Genomic DNA, 21,479 nt, shown 5'->3' with positions numbered 1-21,479 from the left:
CAGTGCAGCGGAAGAGCGCCCAAACCTCAGGGCGCTCTTAAACATCACGGCTGGCGCCTTCAGGGCTCTCCCTTCGCATAGGAGCCCCGCACAGGCAGGCGCCATTCTCCTCCAGCCCGCTTCTTCATCCGCCCGCATTCTTCTTCCTGCTTCCGTCCCGCGGGCCCCGCCCACAACCAGGCGGGCCGCGGACGAGGCAGACATTATTAAAAATGGCTCGGGCCGCGGCGGCGATTCTCCTGGTGCCACATGAGGGGTGGGCACCCTCGAAATCCAATTAAATGCAGAAGCGAGGTAGGCACTCGCTAAGGGCGCCATACATGGGGTAGCACCCGAAATATAATAAATAAATGCAAGTCAAGACGCAGGGTGGCACCTGCGCACTCGGGGGCAAAGAAAGGGCACGAGCGCTTCCCTCCTCAGGAAAATGACAGTGCTCTCCCCAGTAATGAGAATTAAAGCGCCCTCAAGGCGCTGGGGCACCAACAAGCCCACAGGAATGAACCCCACAACCTGAAGGGGTCCCAAAAACACAGCATTCCAAGACAAAAAGGTCCTGGGGCAAAGTGAAGCAAAGAGGCCCCCCAGGTCCATCAGGTATCCAGGGGCTGGGCAGGGCCCAGGGAGGCAAGCCTTCCCCTGGGCCCAAGCAGCAGCACGCCCCTGGCAGGATTCAAGTCAGAAACAAGAACATTTTGTAAGGGGACACAGCCCCTTTTTATACAGTGAATTCCTTTGTCTAAAGGTGCAGGGTGGGGGAAAAACCAGGCGCAGCTGGTTTGGGAGCACCCTTGATGAGCTCAGCCACCCCTCCCATTCACTAGTCAGGCTAGGGTCATCAGTCGCACCACAGGGGGTGGAGCCAGCATTGTGTGGGGAAAGCCCAGCCCTATTCAGGTCCCAGGTGCACCCCTCCCCTCACATCAGCATGCTAATCTCACCACTCACCACTGGGCAGACCCATCCAGACTCCTGGAGCCAGGCTCCAGCCAATCACGTGCCAGCACACTCACTACACACGCACACCCATGTCTAGAAGTGGCACTTCCACACTAGACACATTCATGCCGCATACATCATTACGCAGCATTCAATCTCAAGAGTTCGCACATACCAAACTCGACCCTGCACTCCCCACACATCAGGAACTACCATGGTCACACATATTCCCCATGCATTCCTATGGGAGGGCAGGTCACTCTCACACATACACAGAGAGCTCACGAACTTTACACTGTACCACAGGGAAAAAGTGCGCAGAGACCTAAAATCACCAACACCAAGTTACAGAAACAGGCTAGGCAACAGCAAAAAGTTTCGGGGTGAACCTGCCAAAAGGGCCAGGTGCAACTATATATATATATATATATATATATATTCACTGAAAAAACCATAGGTTTCACACCAGTTATAGTTAGCTGGAAATTTTACTCGCATAAAACCATTGAAATTCCCACCTTATAGTTAGTTGGACTCCCTATAACTTGCGCGTGCAATGCACTGCTGATGACGTCACATATTACATCACTCATGACATGGTCAGTGACATCACTCATGACATCACTGATGACACCATCCAGTGAATGTGTGTCTTTCTGAAAAATAAATATGTGTTATATATGTATATGTAAAAGTTGATGGAAGAATAAATGTTTAAATAAGTGTTTACATGGATTTTCTTTTTAAATTGATTGGTTAACTGGCTTATTAAGTGTATCTTAGTGAATACATATATAAGTGAGTAATGTTTAAATATTTAAATATATGTATTAATGTTTCACTTTGTGTATAAGTGGCTGCATGGGTTGGTGAGTAGCTACATGTGTATGTATATGGGTTATTAGATGTTTTTCTTAGTATCAGTATGAGTGTTTGTATGGTTTGGTGGGGGTATTACTTAGCACATAGATGCATGAATGACTGACTCTCTCTTTGTATGTGTTTTGAAGACAGCATATGTGCAGGACTGTATGGGTGGATGAGTGTGTGTATGTGTGTGTTAGTGAGTGAATGACTGTATCACTAGTGTCTTTATCAGTAACTACATATGTTTTAATCTAGTATATGTGAATATTGATGTATATAAGTGAGTATATGTGAGAGTAAGAGATTGCCAGAGTTCCTGTTTCAATAAGTATGTGTTTCTATAAGTGATTTTTAAAGAGAGTACGTATGTGTAAGTTTCATTAGAAGTAAGGTGGTAGTGTGTGTATAGCTGTTTATGCAAATAAATGGATGCTCAATAGTTTACTTGCATGTGTGAGTATGTGTGAGAGTAACTTTTGGATGACTGTCGGTGTGTAACAGGATGTATAGGTGTATCACTACATATGATGAGTGAGTATATGTATGAGTGACTATATAGAACTGTTGGTGAATGAGTGCATGTGTATATAAATGGTGGAATTATTGAATTGGTTGTTGTTACTGGTATGGGTATCTCCATTTTTTTGAAAATTTTAGTTTCTATTTTTGAATATGTGTTTCAAGGGTTACATTACAGTGGAAGGAGGTCTGTCACTCTGACACAAGGATGGTGTCATCAGTGATGTCATGAGTGATGTCACTGACCATGTCATGAGTGATGTAATATGTGACGTCATCAGCAGTGCATTGCACGCGCAAGTTATAGTGAGTCCAACTAACTATAAGGTGGGAATTTCAATGGTTTTATGCGAGTAAAATTTCCAGCTAACTATGACTGGTGTGAAACCTATGTTTTTTTCAGTGAATTTAATAGGTTTTTTAAATACTAATTCCTAACTATAACTGGTGTGAAACCTATGGTTTTTTCAGTGAATTTCAAAGGTTTTTTAATAGCAAATCTCTATAGGTATGAAATGTAATATTTTTTATAATGAATTTTATATTGTATAATTATGTAATACTATTTTTTTAATGTTTTTTTTTTTTGCCCTGGAGCACTCCCGGGGCGCGTACCGATGCGCTCACCGGTGAGCGCATGTTTACGGCGCACCCCGGGGCGCGTACCGGTGAGTGTCCCGTTAGCGCTATTGCCGTGAACGAAACCAACATCGTGACGTTTCGCGTAGCCGCGTGATGCGTCTTATGGCGCACGGCGTAAACGCACCCGGAAGCGCCTGGACGTATACGATCGCGCAACATCCAGACGCGTTTACGCTACGCGCCCCTGGGCATGCCCCGGGGCGCGTAGCGTAAGCGCATCGGGTCATGTGACCTGAAAATAACACTTATCATTGGTTCAGATCAGTTTTGGTTTCCAAATGATGAAGGCCCGAGTCATGTGACCTGAAAGTAACACTTTTCATTGGTTCAGGACAGTTTTGTTTTCCAAATGATGAAAGCCCACACCTATTTTCCTCATTCTCACTTTGTACTTTGAGTGAGGAAGACCTGTTGAAAGACCTCTCTGTACCTATTTGTCTGAAAAATGGCTACAGTAGCAGCAGCTGCAGGAGCATCTGCACCATCACCACCACCACCACCACCACCACCACCACAAGGACCACCACAACACCACAGTGGTGGCAACCAAGAAGAGGAGGAGGAGGAGGGGAGGTTCCTACCAGAAGATACTACCCCATATAAGCCAAAGGAGCACTTTATCTGGCAGTTTTTTTCCATCCCAAAGGACAAGAAGAAAGTTAATGCGCCAAAGGCGACTTGTTTAATCTGTGTTGCTCAACTTTCAAGGGGGAACCCTAACAAAAAACTACTCTTTTGGCAACAACACCATGATTCGGCACATGCAACGCCGGCACCTTAATAACTATGCTAGGGCAGAGGTCAGGGAACTGGCCAGAAACCCTGCCCAATCTTCTGCCAGCACCTCCCAAAGTAATCAACCCACCCCATCGGGTCCAGAAGCCCAACTATTCAAACCAAGTTTTCCAATTTTAAAATCGTTTGCATATTTTGTGGAGGGACAATATGCTATGGTGAGCAAAGCATTACACTTATCACCCGTGCTTGGGATCACCACAAGTGCCCGAAGAAACATTAATTTTTTCCTGTTTTTTTTTTGCTCTAGTTGAGCCATTTACAATTCCCTGTTTTTTGTTTCTCCCCATAAAAAATACAAACAAAATATAAAACTGTTCAGAAAAGTCCAAGAAAGTAAAAAATGTTCAAAAAAACTATAAAAAAAATATAAAACAACAAAAAGAATAAAAAAACAGTTCTTTTTAGAACTACCTCTAATTTATAAAAAAAATGCTACATTTTTTGGAAACTCTGTCATTCTTTTTTCTCCAGGGTACGCGTATCGGTACGCTCCCCGGTGCGCGTACCGGGGCGCGCACCCAAAAAAAAAAAATTATAATAAATAAAGGAGTGAGCATGAGGGAAGGACACAGAGAGAGTGATGTTAAGAGAAAGAGAGCTAGAGGGAGCAACACAGAGGGACTGTGTATTAGATAGTAAGACAGAGAGAAGGTGTAATAGGGTGTAAGTGAGAAAAGGAAAATGAATAAGGGAGCAAAAGAAGGGAAGAGAGAGGAAGAAGACTAAAACAGAGGAACTGGGAGAATGTGAGTGGGTGTTGAAAGTAAAAGGAAGGACAGTAAAGGATGGGGAATGAGGGGTAGTGACGGAACCGGAGTAAATGAACGAAGCTGAGGGAGGGTGAGAAAAGAGCAGTGAGTGTAAGTAAAGAGGGGTGAAAGAGGGTAGATAAAAGTGAATAAGGGTAAGACATGGGGAGTGACAGAGAGAAAGGACAGAGAGAGTAAAGGAAGGAGTAGCTGAAAGGGTCTGAGTGAAGCAGCAAAGAAAGGTAAGTAAGTGAGTGTGGGTGAGTTGTAGGTAGTGAGCATGACAAAAGAGTAGTGACAGACTAAGGGGACAGATACAGTGACGGTAAGAGAGACAGAGTGAGGGAACGGAGGTGAGGAACTGTGAGGACAGACGGACTGAGAAAAGGAGTGAGAGGAGTGAAGTAAATGAGTAAGGGAATGAGTGAGGGAGTGAGGGAAGGGAACAGAGGGTAAGGGAAGTAAAGCAGGGGGATGGAAAGAAGTTGAATGTGGTAGGAGAGTAAGGGAAAGAAGAGTAAACATGGAGGATAAGAATAGTGAGGGAAGCAGAGTAAGGAAACAGGAGTGAGGTAGGGTGAGAGAATAGTAGTGAGGTTAAAGCAAAGAGTGATGACAAACTTCATTTTTTTAGTCATACTTACCATATAATCAATGCAAATTTAATAACATGTTTTTACTACACTTTGTGTCTGTGAAAGAGAGAAGAAAAAATAAGTTATAATTAGTAAAATATATATTTTAAAATAGAAGAGACAAGTCAAGAGGTTAAAAATCATAAAAATGTACTAAGAAATAAAGTAAGAGTGAAAGACACAGAAAGGTAAATAAAGAAATATAGAAGGACAAAAAGAGGGAAAAAGAAATAGAAGGAGAGCAAATTACTAAGAGTAATGCAGATACGTTCAGTGACAGAGAGGAACAGAAGAAGAGAGAAATGAACTGAAGGTAAGAAAGATACTAAAAGAATGTGAATTAGCAAGACTAAATCAAGAAACAGGAGTAGGTAAAAAGGGAATGACTGAGAGAGAAAGGAGTCTAATTGAGGATGCATTTAGAAGAATGAGGAATGGAAGATAAATGAGAGTGGGTAAATGGGAGTCATAGAGTGAAAGGATGAAGGGAGAGAGGATAATATAGAAGGATTGAGGGAAAAGGAGTGAGGAAGTTAGTAGTCAGAGAGACTAAGGGAAAGACTGAGTGAAGTGGAGTACAATGAGTGAGGAAAGAAAAATGAGTAAGGGAGCAAAAGAAGGAAAAAGAGGAGAAGAGGACTAAAGCAGTGGTACTTAGAGAAAGTGATTTGGTGATGAAAGTAAAGAGAAGGACACTGAAAGATAGGAAATGAGGGCTAGTAATGGAACCAGAGTAAAAGAATTGGTTTGAAGAACGATGAGAGAGGAGCAGTGAAGTTGTTTTTAGAGAAATGATAGAAGGTAGATAAACACAAGTGAACATAACACAAGGAGAGTGAGGGACTGAGGACATAGAGGTAGTGAATGGAAAATAGAGAGAAGAGGTCAAAAGAAAGGAGCAAAGAAAGATAAGCAAGGGAGAGTGGGTGAGTTATAGTGACAGAGTGCGACAATAGTGCTGAGTGAGTAAAGAGGAATTACTAAAAGAGCAAAGAAGGAAAAGACGGAAAAGGTAAATAAAGCAGAGAGACTGAAAGCTAAAAAGTGATGCAAGTGAGAGAGGGGATGTAGACAGTTGAAATGGAAATGAGGGGTTGTGAAAGAAGTGTAGTAAACGAATGGGTGTGAAACAGATTGAGAGAAAGGCAGTGTGAGTAAAGAGAGCTGAAACAGAGAGGAAAAAATAAAGTGAGTGTGAGACAATGGGAAAAGAATACAAATTATACAATACAAACTGTACAATAATTTGTACAACATGTTAGATAGTTTATTTTTGCTGTTCTCAGAACATATTGAATTTCACTAAAAACCGTGAGTTCAAACTATTCATCATATGACAGCGGGAAAACAAACACAATCAAAAAGATTGTATTTAAAAAAAAACATATAAACTTTCAAATCACATATGTACATTAGTCTTTGATTCACTTACTTTTCCTTTAGGCCAAATAGTACATCATGAAGGTCCTTTTCGTTGGAAGGTATTCTGCTGTTCTCTAAAAATTCCATTTCATCGACTTTCTAGAAGAAAAGCTCCAAGAACATCTGAAATATGTTTCAATGTTTTTATATACTCCTTCTGTTCAGTCATGACTCTTTGCTCATTCCTTCACCTTTCCTTAAGGCCAAATAGTGTCAGATGTATCAGTATATTTTGAAATTACTTAAAACAAACTCTAAAATTACCGTTTTCCAGACGTTCTGAAAGAAAGGCTCAAACAACATTTTCACAATATTTAAATATTCATAATTCCATCTCTGGCTCTCTCATGTTGAACATTTCCTATAATACTGATATCACTTACTATGCGATCCACTTACTGTACCTTTGTTAGAACTATAATTTTTATATTATCTTCATCACTTTTACTCACAATATAATTTTAAACAGCAGACTAACTTTTATTAACTGCTACCGTCTTCATAGGCCAATTACCTTTACTTAAATTTTGATTGTAAAAACACTAGGTAAGAATTTTTTAAGTCAAAAGGCAAACATTGTTTGAAAGTCAAATGAGTATCATTACAGTTAGTCCAACCTTTTCGACATTTTAAATAGCATGTGTAATGCCTTGATGTTGTTGAAGGACCGTCATGATAAATAAAAGCTACAGATGCAAAAGTTCTTCCTGAAATTGATAACTGAGAAGCCACGAAATTTATAATAGAAGTTGTCAATTTAGTTCCATCAGGTCTACATCGTTGGAACATTAAAATTACATACTGACCATGTTTTTGTATAAATAATGTGGACAGCATTGCAGACTTACATTGGGTACACACCATATTGTGATCCGCTGCTTTAACTAGATTATTAAAAGGCACTGATTTGCAGTCTGGTAAAGTCAAATATATAAATCATTCGGTGTCTATTGTAGTACTACTTGATAAACTACAGTTGTCGCAGTCATGCTGCCATTGATAAGAAAGGCTAAAAAGATTTTTTATATCTACACCTTCATCTTCCAATACATCAAACATTTACATTAAAAATTCCTGACAATCCTGCTGAATATTCTGGGAAAATTGATTTTGACTAGAACATATGTCTAGAAGATTTCGAATATCTGAAACACTTTCTATTTTTGCTCTATCACTGCTACATTTCTCAAACACAGAATTAAATAAATAGCAGAATGTTTGATCCCGATTTTCAACAATCTGTTCTTGTAAATTTTGAAGAAAAAAAAACAACATTAACCACTACATTAGCATAGCAGTTGACACCAGAACTGTTTTCAAACTGAAATCCAACAACATCTTCAACAGAATCCTTTTTCTTTCTGCTTACAATTACAGTTTCATCTACTTTTTGTCTTTTTGCTACTACCTCACTGCAATTATTCTCATTTCTTCTTTTTCGGCCTACCACACATTTTTCAAACAGAGGATATTGAGGTAAATGTGGAGCATACTCTCTTCTTAACCTATTGTATTCTTTAACACAATCTACATCTGCACAAATCTTTGTTTCATCACACTCAATCAAATACAATCCTGATAAAGTTCTGACTCGTGATAATGCCACATATGCCATACCCTCTTTAAACACAGAACTTCCAATGTTCACCAAAGCACTATCTACACTTAAACCTTGAGATTTATGAATTGTCACCGCATATGCCAAACAAACAGGAAACTGTTTTCGGCGAACATATAAGTCTTTCACAAGCAAAAATCTAGCTGAACAACGACAAATTTGTTCTATTTCGTCAATGCCATCAAATTTAATTTTTAAAATTTCAATTCCATCTCTATTTTTGTAATTCACAAAATCAACAACATGACCCATTGCTCCATTTACCAGACCTCTTTCAACATTTAAATTCCTTCTCAAAATGATACAACAATTTAAACACACATTCAGAGTCTTTTCAAAACCAGCAGTTTTAGATATACTCTTCTCTAATGAATCCAATTTTGATTTCAAATTTTCTGACAAAATAATTGTTGCTCCCATATGCTCTATTTTATCTATAGCTTCCAGTTTCACAATCTCTTCATTTTCTAACTTTAACATTTTGTGGTTGAAGATGGAACATTCTTGCAGAGTTGGCATCAAACATATCCCAGATTTTTTTTCAGTAATTTTCTTAAAAATATTCTCTGGAAGAATGTTTTCATTTGGATACAAATTTGAAATTAATCGTGCATGTAAAGCTTCTTTCCCATGCTCACTTACTTTTCCGATTCTTACATCTTGTAGAATATTTTTATAATCTTCATCCTTTGCCTGTCGCATATTTTGAAGCAGTTCTGCATATTTGAAATTTAACCATATATTAACGTTTCCAATGCTTCCTAGGCACTTCCTGGTATCTTCATACCGGTGAGCGCTCCCAAAAAACTTGTAAAAGTTAATTTACATAAAAACCACTTTAGAGACTTTCACCAAATATAGAATAGGCCCTACTACATACCAGTCCCTACCATTTTCCCAAATTTGGTCTAAATATCCTGAGGTAAATTACATGACAAAAACACATATGAAGTGTTAGAATTTACAACCAATTAAAATGTTACTTTCATTTTCTACTTTTATTTCCTGACATTTGATTGGTTATGTACATGAATATAAATGAAAAATGAGAGGGAAACACGGCCATTTTGACTACAACTACCTGAGGTACATCTTTAAAGGATTTTCTCATTTATCTTCATCACCTTCATATAAGGTAAGTTGTTAATTTGTAAGGGGCACTTTAATTTAAATTGTAAAAACGTTTTCTGATAGTTATTTACTGTCCCTCTGTTATAGTTATAGATTAAGATAGGCTTCTCTGGTATAATTATGAATTTACTTAGGCTTCCTCACATACTGTTTTTTATATTTCTACTTCCTGCCTGATACCATGCACTGCCCAAAGATAACTTCACTGTTAAAAACTCAGAAGTACCTCTCTGAACTTAAACCCAACAGTGTCCTAACTCTACTGATATAGTTATTTTTTATGCAATTTACTGCAAGAAAATGGAAGATACACCACAGACCATCAATATTTCTTTTGAAATGACTAATGGTGAGATTCTTTTCGAAATTACCGATGAGGAAATTCTTCAAGAAGATTTTCTTGACTTCCTGGATGAGTCTCTTGACCAACAATTCATTGACTGTTTAGATAATATGGAATCATGCAATACAAATTTGGAGGAGATTCCGGATGATGAAATGTTGCAAGTGTTGTTAAATTATGAAAATTCAGAACAATAAATGTATATTTAATAAATAAAAATTGTTTGAGACATTATTCATTTTTAGATGTAATTCATGAATTAGTACCAAAATGATTATAATATAAAGTGAGACTTACAGTATACTGTGCAACTAATCTCAAATGTGTATTTGACATCTCTTTTTGATCTCCAGCCTCCTTTCTCTCACTGTCTGTCTCTAATGCACAATATCACCACCAATTTTGTGTAGATTCAGAAGAGAGTAACATGTAATACTTCAAAACATCATAAGGGAGCAGGGTAGACTACCCATGATCCCCTAGGCCTTCTCAGGGAGTCCTTAAAGGATCTGTTTCTGCTTTCCTGACAGACTATGGTATGGATTCCATACACCACAATAACTTCTGTAACAACATGCAAGATATCTTCAGAGGAGACGGTGTACATTGAATTTAAGACTCTGCATTGGTACCTACATGTTGGTACTTAAATCACCCACACAACACAACAACTCTATTCAGAGCTACCCTACCTCTAAGCACTTTAAATTATTATTTCACTTAAATTGTAAAAACTTTTCTGATAGTTATTTACTGTCCCTCTGTTATAGTTATAGATTAAGATAGGCTTCTCTGTTATACTTAAAGATTAAGTTAGGCTTTTCTGGTATAATTACGAATTTACTTAGGCTTCCTCACATACTCTTTTTTATATTTCTACTTCCTGCCTGATACCATACACTGCCCAAAGATAACTTCACTGTTAAAAACTCAGAAGTACCTCTCTGAACTTAAACCCAACAGTGTCCTAACTCTACGTATATAGTTATTTTTTATGCAATTTACAGCAAGAAACGGGAAGATACACCACAGACCATCAATATTTCTTTCGAAATTACTAATGATGAGATTCTTTTCGAAATTACCGATGAGGAAATTCTTCAAGAAGATTTTCTTGACTTCCTGGATGAGTCTCTTGACCAACAATTCATTGACTGTTTAGATAATATGGAATCATGCAATACAAATTTGGAGGAGATTCCGGATAATGAAATGTTGCAAGTGTTGTTAAATTATGAAAATTCAGAACAATAAATTTATATTTAATTAAAAAAAATTGTTTGAGACATTATTCATTTTTATATGTAATTCATGAATTAGTACCAAAATGATTATAATATAAAGTGAGACTTACAGTATACTGTGCAACTAATCTCGAATGTGTATTTGACATCTCTTTTTGATCTCCAGCCTCCTTTCTCTCACTGTCTGTCTCTAATGCACAATATCACCACGACTTTTGTGTAGATTCAGAAGAGAGTAAAATGTAATACTTCAAAACATCATAAGGGAGCAGGGTAGACTACCCATGATCCCCTAGGCCTTCTCAGGGAGTCCTTAAAGGATCTGTTTCTGCTTTCCTGACAGACTATGGTATGGATTCCATATACCACAACAACTTCTGTAACAACATGCAAGATATCTACAGAGGAGACGGTGTACATTGAATTTAAGACTCTGCATTGGTACCTACATGTTGGTACTTAAATCACCCACACAACAACTCTATTCAGAGCGATTGATGCGAGTGATGTCACTGACCATGTCATGAGTGATGTAATATGTGACGTCATCAGCAGTGCATTGCACGCGCAAGTTATAGTGAGTCCAACTAACTATAACGTGGGAATTTCATTGGTTTTATGCCAGTAAAATTTCCAGCTAACTATAACTGGTGTGAAACCTATGGTTTTTTCAGTGAAGTTAATAGGTTTTTTAAATGCTAAATCCTAACTATAACTGGTGTGAAACCTATGGTTTTTTCAGTGAATTTCATAGGTTTTTTAAATGCTAATTCCTAACTATAACTGGTGTGAAACCTATGGTTTTTTCATTTTTCAGTGAATTTCAATGGTTTTTTAATAGCAAATCTTTATAGGTATAGAAAGTGAAAAATTTTAAAAAGAATTTTATATTGTATAAATATGTTACATTTTTTTTATTTATTGTTTATTTTTAACACCGGGGCGCTCCCGGGGCGCGTACCGGTGAACGCATGGGTAAGCGCAATATTACGGCGCGCCCCGAGGCGCGGACCGGGGATCGTCCCGGGAGCGCTATTTTCGCGAACGAAAACAACATCGTGACGTATCGCATTGACGTGTGATGCGTCATATGACGCACAGCGTAATCGCAACCGAAAGCACGCGATCGCATACGATCGCGGAACGTCCTGACGCGCTTACGCTACGCACCCTTGGGCGTGCACCGGAGCGCGACTACGGGCGCGCCCCGGGGCGCATAGCGTAAGCGCGTCGGGGCATGTGACCTGAAAATAACACTTTCTATTGGTGCAGAACAGTTTTGGTTTCCAAATGAGTAAAGCCTGGGTCTTGTGACCTGAAAATAACACTTTCTATTGGTGCAGAACAGTTTTGGTTTCCCAATGAGTAAAGCCTGGGTCTTGTGACCTGAAAATAACACTTCTGATTGGTTTAGGACAGTTTTTTTCTCCAAATGATGAAAAACCCCACCTTTCTTCCTTATTCTGACTTTGTCCTTTGGCTGAGGAAGACCTGTTTCAGCTATAGAGACAATTCTTTGGTACTTTGAAATGGCTACTGTAGCAGCAACAGCTGGAGCATCTGAACCACCACCACCACCCCCACCATCACCAAGAGGACCACCACAACAATACATTGGTGGTGAAGAAGAGGAGGAGGAGGAAGAGGAGGAGGAGGAGGGAAGAACATGGCTGCCTGAACAAAATACCCCATACAAGCCAAAAGAACACATTGTATGGGAGTTTTTTTCACTTCCAGAGGGTGAGAAAAAAGTTAATGCGGAAAAGGTAACATGTCGAATCTGTGGTGCAGAACTATCAAGGGGCAACCCAAACAAAAAATATTCCTTTGGTAATAATACCATGATTCGACATATGACCCGGAAGCATCCTAACAACTATTCTCGTGCAGAGATCAGGGAACTGGCCAGTCACCTCCCCCAGTGTTCAAGGACCACCTCCAAAAGAAAGCAACCCACTCAATCGGGACCAGAAACAACAGAGACGATGCCTTGTATTCAGCCACGATTTGCTAATTTTAGAATCACATGTACTGAATGTGGCAAGCTCATCGCCTATGGTGAAAAGAGCGTAAAGCTCGTCGTCCTTGCTGGAGACAATCACAAATGCCCCAAAGAAAAGTAATTTTTTCCATTTTATGTTTTTTGCTCCAGTTGAGCCATTTTCAATTCCCCTTTTTTTGTTTTTCCCTATAAAAAATACAAAAAAAATATAAAACTGTTTTGAAAACCCAAAAAAAGTACAAAATGTTCAAAAAACATTAAAAAAAATATAAAACAACAAAAAGAAGAAAAAAAAACAGTTCTTTTTAGAACTACCTTTCACTTATAAAATTAAACCTATATTTTTAAAGAATCTCTGTCAATTTTTTTCCCTTAGGGTACGCGTACCGGGGCGCGCCCCCCCAAAAAAAAAAAAAAATTAATGAAGCAGTTAGCATGAGAGAAGAACACAAAGAGAGTTATATTAAGAGAAATAGAGTTACAGGATGAACACAGAGGGATTGTTTATTACATACTGACTGACTGATCTCCTGCCTAGTTCATTAAAATGTTGACGAGTCTTTTCTGTTCTTTGGTTGTGCCAAAGGCGCGGAGATATTCCTTCGGGAATCGATTCATAGCGCCATACAAACCTGGAAATAAATAAATAAATAAATAAGGTGTAATTGGATGAAAGTGAGAAAAGTAAAATGACTAAAGGAGCGAAAGAAAGGAAGAGAGAGGAAGAACACTAAAGTAGAGATAGTGGGAGAATGTGAGTGGCTGTTAAAAGAAAAAGAAAGGACAGTACAAAATGGAGAATGAAGGGTAGTGGCGGAACCAGGATAAATGAAGAACGGTGAGGGAGGGTGAGAAAAGACCAGTTAGTATAAGTAAAGAGGGGTGAAAGAGGGGGAAAAATTGAATTAGGATAAGCCATGGGGAGTGACAAAGAGAAAGGACAAAGAGAGTAAAGGAAGCAGTACCTGAATGGGTTTGAGTGAAACAGCAAAGAAAGATAAGTAATGCAGTGTGTGTGACTTATAGGGAGTCAGTGGGTGTAGGTCGGGTTGTGGGTGTGTAAGGTGTGTCTGTGGATGTGGCTGTGTGGGGTGTTTCGGTGTGGGTGGAGGTGAGGGTGTGTGAAATATGTGTGAGGAGTGTATGACTGTGGGGTGTATATGTGTTAGATGTATGTGTGTGTATGGAATGTGTGTGTGTGTGAGGAGTGTGTGTGGGAGGATTTTTTGTGTGTATGAGGTGTGTGTGTGGTGTGTGTGTGGGGTGTATGTTAGAGGTGTGTGTATGTGTTGGGAGGGGAATGAGGTGTGTGTGTAGGAGTAAGGTAAATAATTAAGAAAAAGAGAATGAGTGAAAAAGCAAAGGAAGGGAACAGAGGGTAAGTGAAGTAAAAAATAGGGATTGAAAGTAGTTGAATATGAGAGGGGAAACAGGGAAAGGGGAGTAAACATGCAGAATAAGAATAAGTGAGGGAAGCAGAGTAAACCCACAGGAGTGAGGTTAAATATCCTGAGGTGAATTACTTGACAAAAACACATCTGAAGTGTTAGAATTTACAACCAATTAAAATGTTACTTTCATTTTCTACTATTATTTCATGACATTTGATTGGTTATGTACATGAATATATATAAAGAAAGAGAGGGAAACACAGCCATTTTGACTACTACTTCCTGAAGTACATTTCAAAAGCATTTCCACTGAGAACTTAAACTTCTTTTTGAAAGGTAAGATGTTATTTTGAAAACTGAAGTATGTTGTGCACTTTAAGTTAATTTGGAAAACATTTTCTGATAGTTATATACTATCCCTCTGTAATAGTTATAGATTGAGATACGCTTCTCTGTTATAGGTATGGATGGAGTTAGGCTTGTCTTGTATAATTATGAATTTACTTAGGCTTCATGATATACACTTTTTTATATTTCTACTTCCAGCCTGATACCATACACTGCCCAAAGATAACTTCACTGTTAAAAAATCAAAACTACCTGTATGAACTTAAACCCAACAGTGCCCTATCTCTACTGATATATTTATTTTTTATGCAAATTACAGCAAGAAAATGGAAGGAGAGAAAAATATTTCCTTTCAAATTGTACTGGAGAGCAACAATGAACAAGTTATTGATCCCAATGAAGACTTAGAATTCATGGATCAATCACGGGACTATGAATTAGTTCAATGTATGGAAGCGGTAGATTCGCTAATTCAAAATGAGGACATTTCAGACAATCTGTTAATGGAAGTTATGTTAAATTTGGAAAAAGAATCTGAAAAATAAATGTATATTTAATAATTTTAAACTTGTTTCAGACATTATTCATTTTTATATGTAATTCATAAACTAGTACCAAATTGATTATAATGTAAAGTCAGATTTATAGTATACTGTGCAACTTTTTTACGTTACATAGTAATTTTGCTCATAGATACTTCCTTTCTCCCAATATATTATCTCCAATGTCTATTTGACATCTCTTTTTCATCTCCTGCCTCCATGTTGTTTCTGCTTTCCTGACAGACTATGATGTGGATTCCATATAGCACAATAACTTCTGTAACAACATGCAAGATATCTACAGAGGAAACGGTGTACATTAAATTTAAGACTCAGCATTGGTACCTACATGTTGGTACTTAAAACACCCAAACAACACAACAACTCTATGCAGAGCTACCCTACCTCTAATCACTTTAAATTATTATTTTCCTGTTTCACTTAGTTTTCCCTTGGTACGCTCCCCGGTAGGCTCCCAGGTGCGCGTACCGAGCGCTCCCCCCGCGGAAATCGATTTTTTTTTTTTTTAAATTTGTCCCGCGGGACCCTTTTATGGCCCCCACATCAAACCTAGGGGATCAGGGGGGGTGTACCCTGCCCACTTTTGTTCATTTCCCCGTTTGTTTTTAGCCACCTCTTATGTCTTGATCCTACCGAGACACAAGATGGCGGCCACTGCGGACTGTTTCGAATGTTTACAGACACCCGAGAGCCAATCAGCTTTCCGTGCGCAAGCCGCGTAGCGCGCCCGGTGCGCTCCCCGGTGCGCGTACCGGGCGCGGCTATAGATATATATATTTTTTTTAACCTAAATTACTCAAAATCCTCTGGAGCACATATCTTGAGACATAGCAAAGGCACATCGGACTACCAGTCCCTACAATTTTGCCAAATTTGGTGAAAATCCATTCAGCCGTTCGAGCTAAAAGTGAGTTCGACCGCCCTATGGAAATTAACATGGGGAAAACACGTTTTGGGATCCCCCTTTTATCTCAGCCCCCGATTGACGAATCCCCCCAAAACTTTCAGGGAAGAAGCGGAGAGCCGCGAGGCAAAGTTGAGGAAAAATTCAGGCAGATTCCTCAACCGGCGCCAAAGTTATTCCCAATAGAATGTTGCAATTTCCCTATGGAAATCAATCCTAACTATAACTACCTACTGGCGACCACCAGTAGGTAATATATATATATATTGTTGTAAATAATGCCAGGTAGTCCATGTAGTTTCTTGATGCTCCTTTATTCATGTTGGTTGGTAAGTCAAGTATATAAAGGAGGAACCCCACCAGGAGTGGCCTCCTGCCACTCAGCCCACATTCAACTGCCAGACATCCACATTGAACATTCTAGCAGGCTCTTGCATCACACATTCTAAGCTGGGCAGCATAACATATATATATAAATAGACACAGAAGAAGGGAGTATCTCCCGAAACGTGTCTGTCTTGGCATTAATAAACCCGCTTTTTGCTATATATTCCCGTGAGTGCTGTTTGTTTTCTCGAGAAAGGAGGAGAAGACGTTGGAGCAGGCATATATATATATATATATATATATACATATATATATATATATATATATATATATATATATATATATATATATGTATATATATATTTAAGACCATAAATACATTTCTCAAAACAAACGTACTCGGACACCTCCAGTTGCGATTGTGCTCAATAATTTATTCAGCAAGAAACAACGCGTTTCACCTTACGGCTTGATCACGTTTCAGCCGTTGCCATGTAAAGTGCTCATATTTATCCTACATCAAACACTGACATAGGACTATCACCCCATAAGTGGGGAATATAGTCTGCAAATCTGGTAGCCATTTTACAAAGATGAATTAATCATTGTAACCTATAAGTTTACATATAAATATACATTTCAACACATTTGTTCTATATGTCAACATGATTTATTCATAATATCATGCAATTAGGTCCGAAAAATATATACCAACTTTGGTGCACAAAAATGATTTTAAGGTTTATAAAACTGAACAAAAAAACCACCTAAATGATACCAGTGGTTTAGGACTTGAAACGTTTTTCAATTTTCACAATTCAAGCTGTTATTCATCCGCTTTACATATGAACAAGAATTTTTTCAACTGTACATGATATAACTTTATCAGTCTTTCAGTGCCATTTTGCCGTACTAATCATAGTGCATTGTAAATGGCAGAGACATTATGAGAAGCGTTCCAAAGAGTGTCCCAGCCCCAGAGGGCTTTTTTTCTTATGTCCAATGTATGAACAAATTCTGCCCAAGTGGGCACAAATTCATGATCTCCATTTTTCAAACCCAAAATAGATTTCCAAAGTATAGCCATGATCAGACTGAATCCAAAATGTAACCTAAAAATTAAAAACAATAAAATCAGAACGCAAACTAGAGACAACTTCTATGTATGACATATTTCATTCAATAAGGTGTACTGCCAATTCCTCATTTGAATTTAATCCATTTGGAGTCATACAGTCAAAATCAATTATATATCGTGACTCCATTTTTCGTAGTGTGAACTCCCTGTTGCCCCTCTGATTCCCAAATCAACCATGTCTATTACTACCATCTTCAACAGATTCTCATTTTGAAAATGGCAGTCAAAGAAATGACGTGCTGCAGGATACTGTGGATTGTTCTTGTTAATTGCACGTAAGTGCTCCATCACCCGTTTTTTCGCTTGATGTATTGTACTGCCAACGTACCATTTGTCACATGGGCAGATCAGCACATAAACGCAATAGATGGTATTGCACGTCAAAAATGTGCGAATTACAAACTTTCGTTCTGAATTGGGGATATTTAGAGTCTCACAATCTATACTCTTGCGGCATGCTTTGCAGCTTCTGCAACATTTGAAACCTGCCTTGATTTTGTTTTTTGTCTTGCCAGTCACCATGTTTTTACTCAAATCATCTTGCAAAGATTTACTTTTCCTAAAGGTTATCTGAGGATTTTCATTTAGATACTGTTTCAGATGTTCATCTGTTCGAAGGACATGCCAATGTTTTTTTTAAAATCCTTTTAATTTCATGGGCCTGTCCTGAAAAGGTAGTTATGAATCTTACTTTTTTATCTTCTTCTTGTATTTTGTTGGGATTAAGAAGTTCATTCCAGACAGCAACATCAACTTTATTACATGCCTGTGTAATAGTGATGTTTATGTACCCTCGCTCTTTAAAGCGGGCACACATCACACATTTCTTGTTCATAGGCAGATTGGGTGCTACAGTTCCTCTTGGCCTGTAACAGCTCCCCATAGGGTATGCTGTCCACTAGGTTACGAGGATGAGCACTCTTGGCACTTAGAATGCTATTTCCAGATGTTTTCTTTCGGAACAGACTAGTTGTCACTTCTTGACCTTTGATCTCTATTTGAATGTCAAGAAATTCAATCATTGTATTGTGACTATGTTCAGAGAACACTAAATTGAAACTGTTGTTATTCAATTTGCTCACAAATTTCTTAACTGTTTCCATACTCACATTCCAAATCATAAAGACATCATCGATGTACCTAAGCCACAGGACAACCTCGTTGTTAAACTCATCCATTTGCGTGGACATCTGCTCCTCCCACCAGCCCATGAATAGATTGGCATAACTGGTGGCGAAGCAGGTGCCCATCGCTGTGCCCTGTGACTGTCGGTGCACTGTGTCATCGAAGATGAAAAAGTTATTGATGAGACAAAATTGAATTAGTTACCCCAACATTTTTGAATGGTGCAATAATGTTACAGATCTGGTTTTCAAAAAATGTTCTACAGCTTGTATCCCCAAGTCATGGGGGATACAGGTATATAAGCTGCTTACATCTAACGTGACCAGCGTCTATGAGTTCTCCCAATAGATAACATCAATGATAGTTAGAAAATGCGTTGTATCCTTGAGATACGCAGGTAAGGAAATAACAAATGGTCTCAGATGATGATCTATGAAGCGAGATGTATTCTCTAATAGGGATCCCATAGAGGATACTCTAGGTCTCCCCGGGGGTTCACTGGCATTTTTGTGAAGTTTAGGTAACAGATATATAATCGGTATCTTGAGGTGTATACATTTAAGATAATTGTCTTCCTCCCATTCAAGTAAACCTCTATCTCTGGTTTCCATCAACAAGCTTCCAAATTTGGCATTAGATTATTTCACTTCAGTAATGGTCGAGACACAATAACAGGTATTATCCCCCAATTGTCTCATGCCCTCTGCTAGATACTTTTCCTTATCCAGCACCACAACATTTCCGCCTTTATCAGAATGGTGTATTACAATCTGATCATCATTTTTCAAATCTTCAATAGCTTGCATATGTTGAACAGAAAGATTTTTCTTAATGCTTGGGATTTTCTTATACCTCAGTATTTTAACATCATCCAAAACTCCCTTTTCGAACACCTCGAATGCTTCACATATTACATTTGGTAAAAATTTCGATTTAGGTTTGAAATTACTTCCTGGGTTTGATTCCACATTGATATCATCCCCATCCCGCAATTCTTCTCCCCCAGCCTCCACCAAGGAAACCATCTCAGATAATTCTACATCATTGGTATCATGATTACTGGTAACACGTGATTTTCTATTCGATTTCATATTTTTAGGATTAAGTTCAAACCATTTCTTTAACTTTAGTTTCCTAGCAAAATAAAACAAATCAATCCTTGTCTGAGTATAGTTAAGGTTCGACGAGGGGCAAAACGACAAGCCTAATGCAAGCACCTCAGTCTCTTGTACAGAAAGCAATTTCTCTGAAAGAATAATTACCGTCATATTTTGGCCTTGCTGCCCCTTGTCATCACTCCCACAGGCATTTTCTCTGTGCTTTTGTTTTCTTATCTTGGCTTGTTTATTCCTCGCACTCTTCCGCGACCGCCTCTGCCCCTTCCCCTTTGATTCCCTTGCTCCTGAGATTCTGTCCGACCCTGATTTAATACTTGGAATTGCAATAAAAAATTGTTCTTTCTCTTCTGTGGTTCTTCATTTGTTCCTATATTCAAACCCACCACAGAAACATCCCGTAAGCTACTGTCGGATGCACCACTTTGACTGATTTCTGCCTGTGATGTAGTTCCAGAATTGGGTAAATTGACCTCTCCAGATTTCTCAAAAAAATGGTCGTATTTCCGCTGGAAAGTGAGAGTACGGCCAGCTTGATAATCCTTGTAGTTCTCAGAAACTTGCCCTATTTTTTCATTGTAATCTCTTCTTCAGGTTTCAGCATTTTTTCTTCCAGACGTTTAGAAAAATTCTCTAATGCTTCTTTCGACATCAGTGTACTCACTTTTGTCATTAATTGATCAATCTGTGCCAGTAACTTACTGCGGTACAGGAAACAGTGGTCCTAGACTAATGTAACTAAAGATTCAGACAACTTTTGTCTTCGGCACATGGAATCAAAGGCACATAGAGAGTAATTATTTCAAAAAACGAGAGAGGTTAATAAACCAAATGTAATTATTCAACCATTGGGTATTATTGTAGATATACATTATGATTATTGCTGATATGCAATCATATGGTCACACGGTTATCACAAACAAGAGAAAGAGTGTGAAAAAGGTAGTGCTCAAGTGAAATGATGAACCAGAAAGGGAAACAGTAGTAGCAGCATAGAAAATCCTTTTTTGTTTTACACAAGAGGGGAGCCAAACATGAATTCTATGGCAGTCTCCCTGGAAACACAGGCCTACCCACATATACACAATTGCATATAAAATATTATTCCAACTGTTGTTAGTCACAGTGTATACATCATCTGTGCATCTTGTGTGGGGGGCAGATGTAAGGTGTAGGCCTATTCGGGGGCGTCGACGCTTCGACCCTGGTGCTTAAGGGTAATTGGGATCCTCAGCGGCGGGTCTTCCTCAGGACGGGGGTGGGTGGGTATATGTAAACAACCGTGATAATGTAAATGCTAGGATCCAATTCAATTGGAAGTGCCTAAATAAGTGGATGTGCTCAAAGGAAATAAAATAAATATGCTCACCCAAAAACTAAGTCAGGTGAGTGCCAACCAAATTGGTCATTTAGGTAAAGCGAATAATTATTCCAATGCATGCGTTATTGAAGGGGAAAAACATTCCCAAACAACTAAGAAAACAAGACAACAAAAAATACACAATAATGTAACGATGCGGTAGCGGCCCAAATGAAACCTCAGTGGCATGAGGATAAGGTAAAACAGACTCACCCGCAGTTAATGAATACACAGTGCAGGGGTCTGGCAAAAGGGAACAGTTTTTAAAAGATCCCTTCGTGTCTCTGAAAATACAAAAC

The sequence above is a fragment of the Lissotriton helveticus genome, chromosome 1_1 (assembly GCF_964261635.1).
Source record: "Lissotriton helveticus chromosome 1_1, aLisHel1.1, whole genome shotgun sequence".
Lineage (NCBI taxonomy): Eukaryota > Metazoa > Chordata > Amphibia > Caudata > Salamandridae > Lissotriton > Lissotriton helveticus.
The sequence above is the reverse complement of the archived record's forward strand: the minus strand, read 5'-3'. Positions refer to the sequence as shown.